Source organism: Protopterus annectens, chromosome 6.part0 (genome assembly GCF_019279795.1).
Source record: "Protopterus annectens isolate FY-2018-M chromosome 6.part0, PAN1.0, whole genome shotgun sequence".
Classification (NCBI taxonomy): domain Eukaryota; kingdom Metazoa; phylum Chordata; order Ceratodontiformes; family Protopteridae; genus Protopterus; species Protopterus annectens.
In genome coordinates, this window is record NC_056737.1 from 11,200,368 (window position 1) to 11,215,375 (window position 15,008).

The 15,008-nt window shown below is 41.4% G+C and overlaps 2 protein-coding genes across 6 annotated transcripts in view; one reads left to right on the plus strand and one right to left on the minus strand.

The window, feature by feature from the left end:
* PC (pyruvate carboxylase) overlaps positions 1 to 15,008 on the plus strand; it is a 2,844,646-nt gene that overhangs the window by 2,041,863 nt on the left and 787,775 nt on the right. The window lies entirely within an intron of this gene.
* LRFN4 (leucine rich repeat and fibronectin type III domain containing 4) overlaps positions 1 to 15,008 on the minus strand; it is a 141,700-nt gene that overhangs the window by 82,342 nt on the left and 44,350 nt on the right. Inside the window, exon 1 of one of the 2 annotated variants that reach the window (XM_044073799.1) lies at positions 1,006 to 2,224. The exons of the other annotated variant lie outside the window; for it this stretch is intronic. The gene's annotated coding sequence lies outside the window, so the exon portion shown is untranslated. Of the gene's footprint in view, positions 1 to 1,005; positions 2,225 to 15,008 lie in introns of those variants that run through there. 2 annotated transcript variants of the gene reach the window in all.

A 15,008-nucleotide genomic window follows, 5' to 3' on the forward strand; every position in this document is an offset into this window, starting at 1 on the left:
ATTCTACAATCACTGTGAGAGGTCGAGATTGCATAGCTGACATTTGTGTTGTAAGCTTTGATATGAATTCCGGCAGTTACATCCTAAAGTGCATAAAATGCAGACAGTAGTCATTTTATGGATTGTCTTTTTTTTTTTTGCTGTAGTGACTGTGCTGTTTTTCATATACGTTTGAACAGGTAAAGTATTTTAATCTCATTTATTGTTTTTAACAGATGAATGGTGATTTACATTACGAGTGAAAACAGTTTACATGGATGCAGCTTTATTCCAGCAAATAGGAATACAGTTCTGTGTTGTCAAGCAGATATGAACCCCACATATTAGCTTACTGTCTGTCTACGTATCTGTATCTATTGTGTATGTGTGTAGCTCTCTGTCTCTATATATATTTAAAGAGAGAGGGAGAATGAGAGAGATTGATACACACACACACACACACACACACACACACACACACACACACTCACTTACTTTACTGACTGATGCCCTGACCTGTGTTAATCAGGTGAAATTAAGGTTTTAGCAGTAAAATGAATAAAAGTTGTTTTTATAACTTAACAGCCTTGGAAAATGCACCAAAGATATACCACTAAAGGGTAGAACACACTTTATTTCTCTCTGCTGTCTAAATGTCACATTGTTGCATCTGTGTCAGGAACCTGCCCCATGAAATCTGCTTTCTGTAGGGATGCGTAAAGTAGAACATTTCATAATCTCTTTCCTAATAGAATCCTTTCTTCAAAGTACGTTATTGCTCTTGTTAGTATTTTAGTCCTATAGCAACCCTCCCCAAAAGGAACCAGTCCCATGATGTAATGAAATGCTGTCTGAGGATGAGGCATTGGGAGTGCAATAGTTAACCATAGAGAACAGATGCAGGCAATAGTGACTTTCTACAGTGATCCCATGTAATTTTAACTGCACAGTTCCCTACATACGTAGCATGCACATGATTTAAAGGCTGCCGTACAAAAATGATTTTGGATTTTTTTTTTTTTTTACCTGTTTGAGTTTCGGTTTTAATCTGTCAGTGGGACATTCAGCCGTGCATCATTAAAACAAATGCATGTATTCCATTTGCTCGTTTCAGTGTTTGCATTTTCTTTCTGTCAGTAATCTGGCTCATTTTCAGCCTCCACTGAAGATTAGGAATCCAGCCATGAATACCTTCCAAAAACCTCCAGTCGTTTTGGTCACTCACTCCGTTTTTTCTCATCCAGTTTCACCAGATACAGGTGAGTTCCCAAATGCCACCTATCGTTCCAGCGTTGTAGACCCATCCATTTTTCTGTTCAGTTTATTGGATGATTTTACATTCCTACCACTCCTAAACTCCTTAAGACGCTGTATATTTCCATTCCCCAGTTCTGTCAAGAGGGACAGCCAGGAACTGAGACAGCATTCGGTATAATTTTTTTCCCCTTCTACATCTAAGCGTCCACTGCAGCTGCGTTGAAAAGCAGCAAAACTTCAGCAACGCTGTAGATGGCATCAACAGATCAGTGTGTATTTCCCCATAAGTAAGCTGAATGTTCAGTAATGCCAGCAGCACACACAAAAGCACAGGCACGCACACAGACAACTCCTTTCTGCCAGTTTCCAGAGTGTGGTCGTCTCCGAGTTCATCTCACCGTCAGCCAGAAGGGGGGCAGCTTAATGAATTTCCCTTTAAGGAACTGCTCTAGTTACCCTTTTCTTACCTCTTTAATCAGAGTAGCGTAGACAGAGATGTACCTGCCATTCCCCACAGAAATCCCATGGTGGTTTGTGTAGCTTAGGTAAATATTCCTGCATCGTTTCCTAATTGCACATTTCACATTATGAGATGTAGCATCGGTGTACAGTGCCCACCTAGGTTTCTGAATTATTTTCACATGCAGTCAGACCAGAGCTTCCAAAGCCATCCAGTTGAAAAATAAATAAATGTTAAAACATTGCCTTGCTTTTCAGAAAAGCTCATTCTGAACAAGTTAGCTGTGTGCTGTGTTCATATCATAACGCAGCAGTCAGAAGACGCTGGACTGAAATGGATTCCGTTTTATGTTATCAGTCTAGTACAGAGCCATCAGCATTTTTCAGTGGACTCGTAATTTATCTCTTAAGTAGATGTTAACTCACAGCAATGTGGATGCTACTTGAAAGCCTTGTGGTGCCTTTCGTAGCTGAATATTAAATGCTGAAGCAGACAGCAGCAGAGAGACAACCCAGAGCAGAGCACTTAGTTTGATTTTTTTTTTTTTTTTTTGGTGGCGCAGGGTGGGGGTTCTTCTCTTTCATTCTCTGAATGAATTTGCCAGAGCTACTGAAAATTCAATTAACTTCCTCCTGAGTGGGTTTCTCAGGTCACACACCCGTCCCTTCTATAGTAAGCGCTTGCTTGGTCTTAAAAGTGACAGTGGTGTTTTACATCAGTTTTCTCTCTCCGATCTCACTGCAGAATGCCTGTTTTCTGTTTGGGCTTGTCAGTTTATCAGTTTGAATTTTGTGTGGAGGTAGGAGAAAATGATAGAAAAAAATAAAGTTAAAGTCTGGTTGGAGACTAGCTTTTTAACTTCTTTTTCATTTATTGTACCCCTTGTTTCTAGCTCTGCAATGTCAGCTGCTTCCCTGAAACTTAACACATGTATATTAGTATTGATGAAAACAGTCACCATTTTTGTCCAGGCTTTCCTTAAAAAAGTAGACTAGTGGAGTATGTGGTTAAAATGCAGTAAATATGAATGTGCTTTTGTCGTGCAGGGTTGCCTGACATTATTATGTTCGCATTCCTATTTTCCTTTACATTTTTTTCATCTCATGTAATAGTAAGTGTTGATTTACTGTAGCTAGTAGGTCAGAATATTTGAGGCAACGTAAATATTTGTGGAGGCAGTATGAAGTCCCTGGTCTGCAGAGCTATATTTATTTCTTTTTTGGTTGATAAAAGGAGAAAGCAGCTTCAAACATGTCCTTAGGAATAGTCTTTGTCTTTTGTCTGATTTTTTGTGCTGGCTCATCAGACATTTGTTTCTATCCAGACAGGGCATATATAAACTGCTGCAGATTCGTTCATCCCTGTTTATATTGTTCTTGCTGGTAGTTTCTTCGAAAGGAAGGAAGAGGAATGCTGGTCACATTATCTTCTGTTTTGTATCATCACTGGTTCCTGAGATCATGGTTCCAACTTATCCTCGCTGTTTATCCTGGCCTGCTTGGAGCACCAGTCTGCCTTCTGTCATTGTATAAAATGTGTCCCTTAACAGACGTCTTTCTTATATAGTGTATGCCATTGGTCAGATCATTGACAGTGGTGATAAAAGATTAACTGTGGTCTGTTACTGCCTGTCTGTTTACTAACACTCCTTTATTTTTGTCGTTAATGTGTTCAAAATAATACCCTTCTCCAAGAATTGTTCCTCTTTTCATCTTTTCATGTACGTTTTACAACTTCTTGTGAAATAATTACATTCACGTATCCAGAACTTATTTTTTAGCAATGCTTTCTTGAGTGCTGCATATGTCTTCTGCAGTTCTAACCTCTCTGTTGCTTTCTTACTTCTATCATGCCATAAACGCCATATATGTTTATCTGCTGCCAGGCAGATAGACTGGAGTAAATGACCCTGATTTAGACATGAAGAGCGAGAGAGATAGAAAGAAAATACACAACAGGAATATCTACAGCAAATGTACTTCTAAAAACTAAGGCAGGCTACATGCTGTTTAAGCGAAACAGATGCGTTGTAGTAATACATATAGCATTAAAATGTCTTTAAGTTCATAAAATGCACACTAGTGCTTTGGCTTTTCTCATGCAAGGCCCAAAAAGAAGAATTAAGAGCTTGGTACCTGTCAGAGTGCTCATCATAAGTAATACTCTGATTATGATGAAGAAAAAGGTGAGTAAAATGAAGTTAACTGGAGCAAGCAGGCCAGGTAGTGCCCTTCTTGTGTTTATGCTGTGCTGCATCTATGTGATACCTTTTTCAGTTTGCTCAGAATTCAGGAACTGTGAGTAGTAAAATCAAAAACAAATAAAGATAATATGTTATGCTGAAGTCCTGACGTACCAACTGAGATAAATCCAAAAAAAGAGAAGTAACAGGACACTGCTGAAACAAATCCAATAAAATCACTTTTATTAAGTAAAAGTAAAAGTAAGCGTTTTAATGATGTATTACCTATTAAACCTGTGTTAAAAAATAGGCGGGTTTTTGTAAGCAAATGATTGGATGGCTTGTTTTTTAAATATGGTTGCTTTTGTAGTTTTAAACTTGTCTGATGAAGGGCTATCCCGAAAGCGCTTACTTTTACTTTTACTTGATAAAAGTGATTTTATTGGATTTGTTTCAGCAGTGTCCTGTTACTTCTCTTTTTTTGAACTGTGGGTAGTGATCTGATTGTTCTCTGGTACTGGTCCATTGCCGTACACTACTAGAGCTGTACAGTTTAAGGATGTCAGTAGTAAAGTAACATGTTATTGTGAAGCTTAAGAGCCATCCAAGTATGAGGGTCATATAGTTTGTGCTTCCTGATGATGAGGCCATAAGTCTACCAGGATTATTGTGAGAGTTGTTTGAGGGCTTTGGGAATTTTCTAGTGAATTAGAAGTGGCACTGACTCATAGGAGAGCGACAAGCAGACATTAACCTTTTACTGAGCCAGCTGTGCCTCGAGTTTAAATAGCATCTGAGATGCCTTTTGGAGTTGGCATGGAGGGGTGGGGGGGTGGAATGATATGACGTTGATGACCTGCCCCCTTTTAAAGGGGGTTGGGTTGTATGTCTGAGAGCTTGTTCTTGGGCTAGAGTCCCAGTTGGAGATCAGAAATCACTTGGGAGAGCTAGGTTCAAAGGGAAGAGTGCAGCCTTGATAGGCTACAGCACCTGCTGAAGTGTGTGACAGCACCCTCAGGGGCATGCCCGTTCATCACCTGCTGAAGTGTGCGACACACCCTCAAAGGCATGCCCGTTCATCACCTGCTGAAGTATGTGACACTCTCTTACAGGCATGCACATGCACCATCCGCTGAAGTGTGTGGCACACCCTCACAGGCATGCCCATTCATCACCTGCTGAAGTGTGTGACACACCCTCACAGACATGCCCATTCATCACCTGCTGAGATGTGTGACACACCCTCACAGGCATGCTCCTTCAACACGTGCTGAAGTGTGTGACACACCGTCGCAGGCATGGCCAAGTATCACCTGCTGAAGTGTGCGATACACACTCACAGGCATGGCCAATCATCACCTGTTGGTGTGTGAGACACCCTCACAGGCATGCCTATTCATCACCTGCTTAAGTGCGTGACACACCCTCACAGGCATGCCCATTCACTACCTGCTGAAGTGTGTGGCACACCCTCACAGGCATACCCATTCACCACCTGCTGAAGTATGTGGCACACGCTCACAGGCATGCCCATTCATCACCTGCTGAAGTGTGTGACACACCCTCACAGGCATGCCCGTTCACCACCTGCTGAAGTGTGTGGCACGACCTCACAGGCATGCCCATTCACCACCTGCTGAAGTGTGTTGCACGCCCTCACAGGCATGCCCATTCACCACCTGCTGAAGTGTGTGGCATGCCGTCACAGGCATGCCCATTCACCACCTGCTGAAGTGTGTGGCACATTGTCACAGGCATACCCATTCACCACCTGCTGAAGTGTGTGGCACACCCTCACAGGCATGCCCATTCACTGCCTGCTGAAGTGTGTGACATGCCTTCACAGGCATGCCTATTCACCACCTGCTGAAGTGTGTGGCACACCCTCACAGGCATGGCCATTGCCCAAACTGTGGAGCAGTGTGGGACTTGCACAGTGGGATTAGGGTCCCAAAAGCATAGATATCAAACCACCCTGATGGCTGCCTTAATAATGTCCCTTCTTGACTGACCCTAACCATCCGGTAGGGGGAGAAAGAGTGGATCATTTGGTTGTGAGGAGGCTGATGATAACCAGACAGCAAGGGGGAAATACTCCCCCCCCCCCCCATAGTCTGCCTTATCTCATTCAAAAGTAAGCTACCTCTCATAAGCATTAAGTGATGGTCAAAACACCTAGGCCTGAGTATTTGCTGTCTATATAGGTAGAGAATGAGTGCGTCTTGGTAAAGTATATAATAAGGTGAACAGGGCCACTGTTTCTAGGAAGTTTCCTGAGTGCAAACTTACTTTCTGGGTCTTTGTAAATTCTTCTGCCTCTTGATCCAGACTTTGTCTTAGCCCTTGATCAGGTATAAAGGGTATTTGTTTATTTACATTTGTTTACCAGGATGGTACACTGGTCTGAAGACCCTTTCCAGGCATGACCTGGGTCATTAATGCAAATAATGGAGTACTACAATTATTATCATATGATGACCAAATTGCATTTATTGCAAAAGATGCAAAGTAAAGGAAATTAAGTATTTATATGAATGCATGTCATATTTAAAAAAAAAAAGTGGTAACGGAGATGTTAGAATCTAAGAAAACCATGGTTGCTGTAAGCATGTCTAGAGTGATGGAAATTAAAACATTTTGTATGTATATGTGCTATTTTTAGAAGACAGCAAAGAAAGGGAAGTGTTTGTGATGATTAGCAATATTAATTGAATTAATAGAAACACACTCATTCAGGTTAATATTTTTAATAGCCATTGTGCATATGTGCAGATACTTATCTGTTATGGTTAAAACACCGGATTATGGTAGCCTTAGAAAACCATAATGCCATGTAGACAGAGGAGTAGGTAGGGCAGGTCGAATCTCAAATGGTAAATGCCAGTGGTGTGGTACCATACACAAAACACTTCAGGTGTGAACGCAGATACAAGTATATAAATAAGGGCATTTTCTTGGTTTCACTGCTGGTAATTTTTTTGGAGTTTTATTTACTGCTTCATATACCTCCTGCACTGACGTGGATAAAGAGGGTATTGGAGAACAAATGAGTAATTTAACTTTGGCTTTCTCCTAAAGGTGGGCTACTAGCATGTTGTTGTAAGGCTGTGCAGCATTATCCAAGTACAAGTATTGTTTTTGATGTTCTGCTTCCTTGTCTCCTGCTTTCTCATCTTTTTGTTTTGCTTTGCGATTTGACTGATGTGCATCAATGAGAATTTTATGTGCTGTGTGCTTCCAAAAGTGTGGTTGGTGTACATAGCGTGTGCACATTGCATCAAAAAGTAAAGAAATCAGCTGTTAACTTAGTACTAACCAGAGCAGGAAAAGAATAAAGCTGGAGGACAGCAAATAATGGTAACTGATAATTAAAAGTAGATGTATCACATTTAAAAAAAATAAATAAAAAAATCAGCAATTCTGACAAAATCAGAAATGTGTGGACATCATGATGCCATCAGCCATAGACTAAAAGCTGCCTTCTTGTTGATATTTGCACAGGTTTTCTTTACATGCTATATTGTAATAATAGCATTAGATTACACAGTTAAATGATAGAGCTTTCCTTTATCATGTAGTAATGTAAAACACTGCATTGTGATGTTGTCGACTCTAAAATATATTGGCAGGAAATTCTGCCAAGACCAGCTACTCTTTTTAGAAGGCATCCATTGTAATATTCTACCCTTTGCATTTCAGGTCAGTGTTTGTGATGATACAGGAAAGTGAATATTGCAGACCTAGGCTTGATTCATAAATTATTTTTCTTTCAAGTTTTTTTCATTTCACTGATATGCAACAGTTTGCAATAACCTGCTCAAGTTCCTTTATATCACAGTCCTTTACCAGGTCGATACTTTCTTCGTGCTGCAACTCTCCTGTTTTAATTGTTGGGTTTGCACATTTATCAAGACTAAATGTCATTTTATGTCATCTGAGAAAGTTTTAACTGTTTGTAGTTGTGCTTTCAACTCTTCCTGCAAGCTGTACAGTTTTAAGTCATCCAAGAAAGTAGATAAGAAGTCATTAAACAAGGTTAGTTTCTGCGAACCTAATTGTAGCAGTAGCCTAATTTAAGTAAACGGCAAAATGGGTTTTTGGGCAAGAAAAAACAGCAGTGCTGACAAAGAATCACCCTGAAATACAGTGCAATGAAAAAGTATTTGCCCCCTTCCTGATTTCTTATTTATTTGCATGTTTGTCACACTTAAATGTTTCAGATCATCAAACAAATTTAAATATTAGACAACGATAACCCAAGTAAACACAAAATGCAGTTTTTAGTGTTGATTTTATTTATTAAGGAAAAAAAGCTATCCAAACCTACATGGTCCTATGTGAAAAAGTAATTGCCCCCCCCCCCTTGCTAAATCATGAAGTAACTGTGGTTAATCACATTTTTGGGAAAGCTGAGTTCAATTTCACTAGCCATACCCAGGCCTGATTGCTGCCAGACCTGTTGAATCAAGAGATCACTTAAATAGAACCTGTCAGACAAAGAGAAGTAGGCCAAAAGATCCCAAAAAGGAAGACATCATGCCGCGATCTAAAGAAATTCCAGAACAGATGAGAAACAAAGTAATTGACATCTATCAGTCTGGAAAAGGCTAAAAAGCCATTTCTAAAGCTTTGGGACTCCAGCAAACCATGGTGAGAGCCATTATCCACAAATGGAGAAAACATGGAACAGTGGTGAACCTTCCCAGGAGTGGTCAGCCTACAAAAATTACCCCAAGAGCGCAGCGACGACTCATCCAAGAGGTCACAAAAGAACCCAGAACAACATCTAGAGAACGGCAGGCCTCACTTGCCTCAGTTAAGGTCAGTATTCATGACTCAACCATAAGAAAGAGACTGGGAAAAAATGGCATGCATGGCAGAGTTCCAAGGCGAAAACCACTGCTGACCAAAAAGAACATAGTCTCACTTTTGCCAAAAAACATCTTGATGATCCCCAAGAGTTTGGGGAAATATTCTGTGAACTGACAAAACAAAAGTTGAACTTTTTGGGAGGTGTGCATCCCGTTACATCTGGCATAAAAGTAACACAGCATTTCAGAAAAAGATCATCATGCCAGCAGTCAAACATGGTGGTGGTGGTAGTGTGATGGTCTGGGGCTGCTTTGCTGCTTTTGGACCTGGACAACTTGCTGTGATTGATGGAACCATGAATACTGCTCTCTACCAAAAAATCCTGAAGGAAAATGTCCGGCCATCAGTTTGTGACCTCAAGCTGAAGCACACTTGGGTTCTGCAGCAGGACAGTGATCCAAAATATACCAGCAAGTTCACCTCTGAATCGCTTAAAAAAAACAAAATGAAGGTTTTGCAGTGGCCTAGTCAAAGTCGACTTGAATCCAATTGAGATGCTATGGCATGACCTTAAAAAGACGGTTCATGCTTGGAAACCCTCCAATATGGCTGGATTAAAACAATTCTGCAAAGAAGAGTGGGCCAAAATCCCTCAACAGCGATGAGAAAGACTCATTGCCAGTTATCGCAAACGGTTGATTGCAGTTGTTGCTGCTAAGGGTGGCAACTGGTTTAGGGGGCAATTACTTTTTCACGTAGGGCCATGTAGGATTGGATAGTTTTTTTTCCTTAATAAATAAAATCATCACTTAAAAACTGCATTTTGTGTTTACTTGGGTTAACTTTGTCTAAAATTTATATTTGTTTGATGATCTGAAACATTTAAGTGTGACAAACATGCAAAAATATAAGAAATCAGGAAGGAGGCAAATACTTTTCCATTGCACTATATATCCCTTTGAATTTTTAGTAATAATTTGCCCTTTGTCATGACTTATTTGCAAAGTGGTTTGCCACTGTTTCATGGTCAGGGTAGTGTAATTGATCAATATAAGTTATAACTGGTATATCTGTAAGTGTTCCTTTATCTGTGAATTTGGAATGCTGTCAATTTTTTATTGTTTTGTAATCTGTCCTTGCCATGCTCAAATTATTTCCCTTTTTTTGCATCTCTCTGTTATGGTTTTGTGTAGCAACACGTGATCCCTTGCTCGATATGATTTCTTTTCAGTACTCTTTTGTTCTATTGGTATAATTTATTTTTTTTTGTAAATGATGTATATAGACACACACATATACATACATACATGCACACGTACACACACACACACACACACGCACACACACTAATGTTCTTCGTGTTTCACTGTTGCAGTCATTACATTTGGGTAATCCTGCTGGCAGGTTGCCCTCAGCCGGCCTGAATTCCAAAGTCTTGGGTCCTGCGTCGGCTGCTGTCGCCCCTTCCCTGACATCAGGTCATCAGGGTTATAAAAGAAGCAGCCAACACCATTTTCTTCAGTCTTTCTTGCCGTGCGGTGCCCGAAGCAGAAGCAGTTCGCAAGTGCCGGTCGGCCGACTCCTGAGATTTTCGTGTTCGGTCAGATCTGAAGTCTTCAATAAAGCTAAGTACCACATTGGGGAAACTTTTTTCTTGCTCCAGACTGATGTCAGAATTAGCTCTTTTTGCTCAAAATTGGCACATCATAACCCAGCACAAGTGGGTTCAAAACATACTGTCACAAGGATTACAAGTTCCATTTCCATACTATGCCAAAGGTAAATGGCTGGCCAGATCTGCCAAAAAATCAATGGTCAGAGGCACAAAAACAAGTCTCATCCCTCATGGACATGGGGACCATTCAACAAGTACCAGAGCAAGAGCAGGGACAAGGATTTTACTGAGCTGTTCTTGGTACCCAGAAAGGACAAGGCCTGGAGGCCGATACTGGACCTATCTATTCTGAACACTTTCCTGGATATTCCAAAATTCAAAATGTTGACTTTGCAGCAGCTTCTCCCCATGTTGGGCAAGAATGCTTGGCTTGTGACTTTATACCTAAAAGAGGCATACCTGCATGTTCCAATCAGACAATCATGCAGACAATACCTAAGATTCAAGGCTGGTTCAATGCATTACCAATTCTCTGCACTGCCCTTTGGCTTATCTACTGCGCCCAGGGTCTTTACAAAGTGCCTGGCACCAGTTATTGCATTCTGCAGACAAAGAGGAATACAAATATATCCTTACTTGGACGATTGTCTCATTCAAGCAGAGAACAAGGACATTCTTCTTCAACATCTGGCATTTGTGAAAAGACTTCTAACATGCCTAGGGTACACAGTCAACAAAAACAAGTCAAAACTAGTACCCTCACAAGAGATAACATTCCTGGGTGCAAGCTTGAATACAACTGCCCAGATGGCTTATCTCACGCCAGACAAACAAAGGCAACTGACTGCCTATTTCAAAATGTTGGCAACAAAGGCCCAGTTATCTGCAAGAAAAATTCTGCAGGCTTTGGGCTTCATGGCATCCTGCATCCTACTAATTCCATATGCAAGACTGCATATGTGGAAACTTCGTGTTTCACTGTTGCAGTCATTACATTTGGGTAATCCTTAGCTAATTCTGTAAAATTGCTAATAAGTAATTGCATATATTTAATGCAAATATGTAATGAACTACATATGGTGTATATGTCTCTCTTTAAAACTAGCCTTCCCTCCGGATGGTCTTTTTAATTCTAAAATTTTGCTTTTATTAGAAGTAATGTTTTTTATGTAATGTACTTAGTATTTAGTGGAGCTTTTCTCCTCGGGCCTCTGCTGAAAATGGACATGTATCCAGCCAGACTAGCCCGGTCAACAAATGTAAAATAAAATAAAAATAAACTTCAATGGTACGTAAAAAGTGTTTGGACTCAACATTGCCACAGCCTGGAAACAGTCATTACTCTCATTCCCTGCCTGCAACAGGAGTTTCGATGATGGGCAAAGGCTTGTCACCAGAACAAGGGACAGCCATTCACATTACCTCCAGCCAGGCAGACACTAACAACGGATGCATCAGATTATGCCTGGGGAGCCCACATGGCAGGAAGAGACATTCAGGGCACATGGTCCTCAAACCAAATGCATCTACATATCAATCAAAAAGAGATGTTAGCTGTTCAAAATGCCCTGACAGCCTTCAAGGACCTACTTCATCTGGAACAACTACTGGTAAAGACAGACAACACCACGGTCATGTGGTATATAAACGAGCAGGGGGGGCACACATTCTTACCCCCTTTGCAGACTAGCCATGACCTTGTGGGACACAGCTTTGACTTACCACGTACATCTGCAGGCAAAATTCCTGCCAGGAAAGGAAAATACTCTGGTAGACGAACTAAGCAGAAACCTCATGGATCCCCACGAGTGGAAGCTGGATCCACAAGTCTTCAGCATGATAACAAGGAAATGGGGATGCCCGGACATAGATCTATTTGCCTCCCCTCTCAATTACCAACTAAAAAGATTCTGTACAAGGACTTGTCACAGACAAGCATGGAAAGTGGACGCCCTATCTTTCAGCTGGAAAAACATATCAGTATATGCCTTTCCTCTACTGCCTCTCCTCCCCAAGGTGCTCCTAAAGGTCAGACAGGAGAAGCCAAAGATGATACTGATTGCCCCAGACTGGCCACGCCAGTACTGGTATCCAATACTAAGGAACTTATCTCTATACCCAGCTTGGACCTTACCTCAAATACCTCGACTACTGTCCCAGCCAAACAATCGGATCATGCACAGCCAACTCAGGACATTACACTTGGCAGCATGACGGATAATGTAGTCATACAAAAAACACCTCTCAGTAAAGCTGTGATGGATGTCATTCTGGAAGCCAGAATGCCTAGTACTAGAAAGTCTTATGCTGGAAAATGGAAGAGATTCTGTGCCTGGAACCAAGCACAAGGAACTGATACAGCGGTACCAAATATTCCTCAGATTTTGCAATACTTAACTGAGATGCTGGACAAAGGCCTATCTTTTTCATCAATTAAAATTCATGCCTCTGCCATTTCGGCTCATTACAATACAGAGCCACCACTTTTTTCTCAACCTTTATTAAGGCAGTACCTCAGAGGAGCCAAAAATTTAAGGCCCCCAAGAAGATTACCAATATCTGCATGGGACCTCAACAATGTCTTGGAAAAGCTCACCCTGCCTCCTTTTGAGCCAGCTGCTACAGCTGATATTAAGTTTTTATCTTGGAAAACAGCTCTGCTCTTAGCAATTACTTCTGCAAGACAAGTTTCCGAGCTACAGGTGCTCATGGCCGTGGAACCTTTCTTCATTTTTCATCCAGACAGGGTCTCCCTGAGGACAAACCCAACATTTATGCCTAAAGTAGTGTCCAGTGTGACTCTTAACCAAGCCATCCATGTGCCAAACTTTTACTGAAATCCACAGAACAAGGGGGAGAGAATTCTACATTCTTTAGACGTACACAGACAGCTTAGATTCTACTTGGATAGAACCAAAGCTTTCAGAAAGACAGAGCAATTACTAGTGGCATATGCAGCAGGATCACAAATTACTAGTGGCATATGCAGCAGGATCACAAGGAAAACCTGTCTCAAAGCAGACTATTTCTAAGTGGTTAGGCCACTGCATTAGTTTCTGCTACTTACACCATGGCAAGCCAGTGCCTAAGGGCATTAGGCCTCATTCCACCAGAGCTGCAGCCACCTCAGCAGCCTTTCTCAGGGGAATACCAACCAGAGACATTTTAGAGGCGGCTACTTGGAGTTCATTGCACACCTTTACAAAGCATTATCATCTGCCACTCTACTCTATATCCAGGGCAGGCTTTGCCACTGCAGTTCTGCAGGGCCTCATAGCCGCTCCTACTGCTGTCTAGTTCCAGCCTCCCAACCATAGCTTTGGGACTCTACCCAAATGTAATGACTGCAACAGTGAAACACGAAGAACATAGTACAGTTGTGTACACTAACCATAAATGTAGATGTTCGAGTGTATTCACTGTTTCAGTCCAGGTTACCCACCCGCCTTCCCCCTTTTTTCTTTTGGATCTTATCTTTCCTTCTCTGATTTTTACTACCTATGTGGTGTATTTGCTTATAGATGAAGGTAAAATTTATATTGATGTATTTCTGAATATATATATAAAGTTTGGCTACCCTTTTTGGGGGCACCTGACATCTGGGGCAAGAAAAACTGAAGAAAATGGTGTCGGCTGCTTCTTTTATACCCCTGACGACCTGACGTCAGGGAAGGGGTGTGACAGCAGCCGATGCAGGACCCAAGACTTTGGAATTCAGGCTGGCTGAGGGCAACCTGCCAGCAGGATTACCCAAATGTAATGACTGCAACAGTGAATACACTCGAACATCTACATTTATGGTAAGTGTACACAACTGTGCTTTCTTTGTTATTGCATGTTGAAACTAACACGTCTTTTTATTTATTTATTTTATTTTACATTTGTTTTAATTTCTAAGACACGTCCAGTACAGTTCCCTATCACCTAGCTCTATAATAGGCTGGTCATTCAGTATACCCATGCCCTTTATCGCAGTCCAGCCATTGCATGTAATTTTGTGCTTTAACTCTGTTCATTGAATGTTTGTGATGATCTAGTTGCTCTACTAATGTATGTAACATGTTATCCTGATTTTGTGTTTTAACTGTTGCATTTTTGCTGAATTTATTCATTTTGGTGCATAGATTTGCTTGTTGAATCTTTATACTGGGGTCATTGATAATTTTTTCTGCATTTTTCCTTTATCCCTCTTTTCCCACTGAACCTGTTCAGCTCATCCTTACTTCACCAGTTGCACTCTGATCAAATGTTGCTGTCCAGCTGTTCTCCTCCCCGTTAACCCAGAAGTCAAACTTGCCCCACCCAGACCAGGGGCATTATGAGGACTGAGACCTCACTTTTCTTATCACATGATGCAAGTGGGACCTTGCTGCATTGCCATCCTTGGGGCTTGCAAGGGGATCTTTTTGTAGCTGCCATTGCCTGCTCCCTAGCAGCCAACAGACACATTGCTGTGTACAGTGGGAGGGTGACACAGCTGATCATTGCTGATGCATGCATGCAGGGGCAAATGCAAACAGCATTTGAACTGCAGGGCATTTCCTGGCAGACTGCAGTGCTTTTCAGCTCTTGTAATCTCATGCTTATTACCTGCCTGTTCAGTAGGTGATGCAAAACTCCCCCATCCTCCCCCTAGGATGCACAGATCCACTATAGAAGCTAACTGCCATACAGCCCATCTGCTTCTGCAGAACCAGGACCAG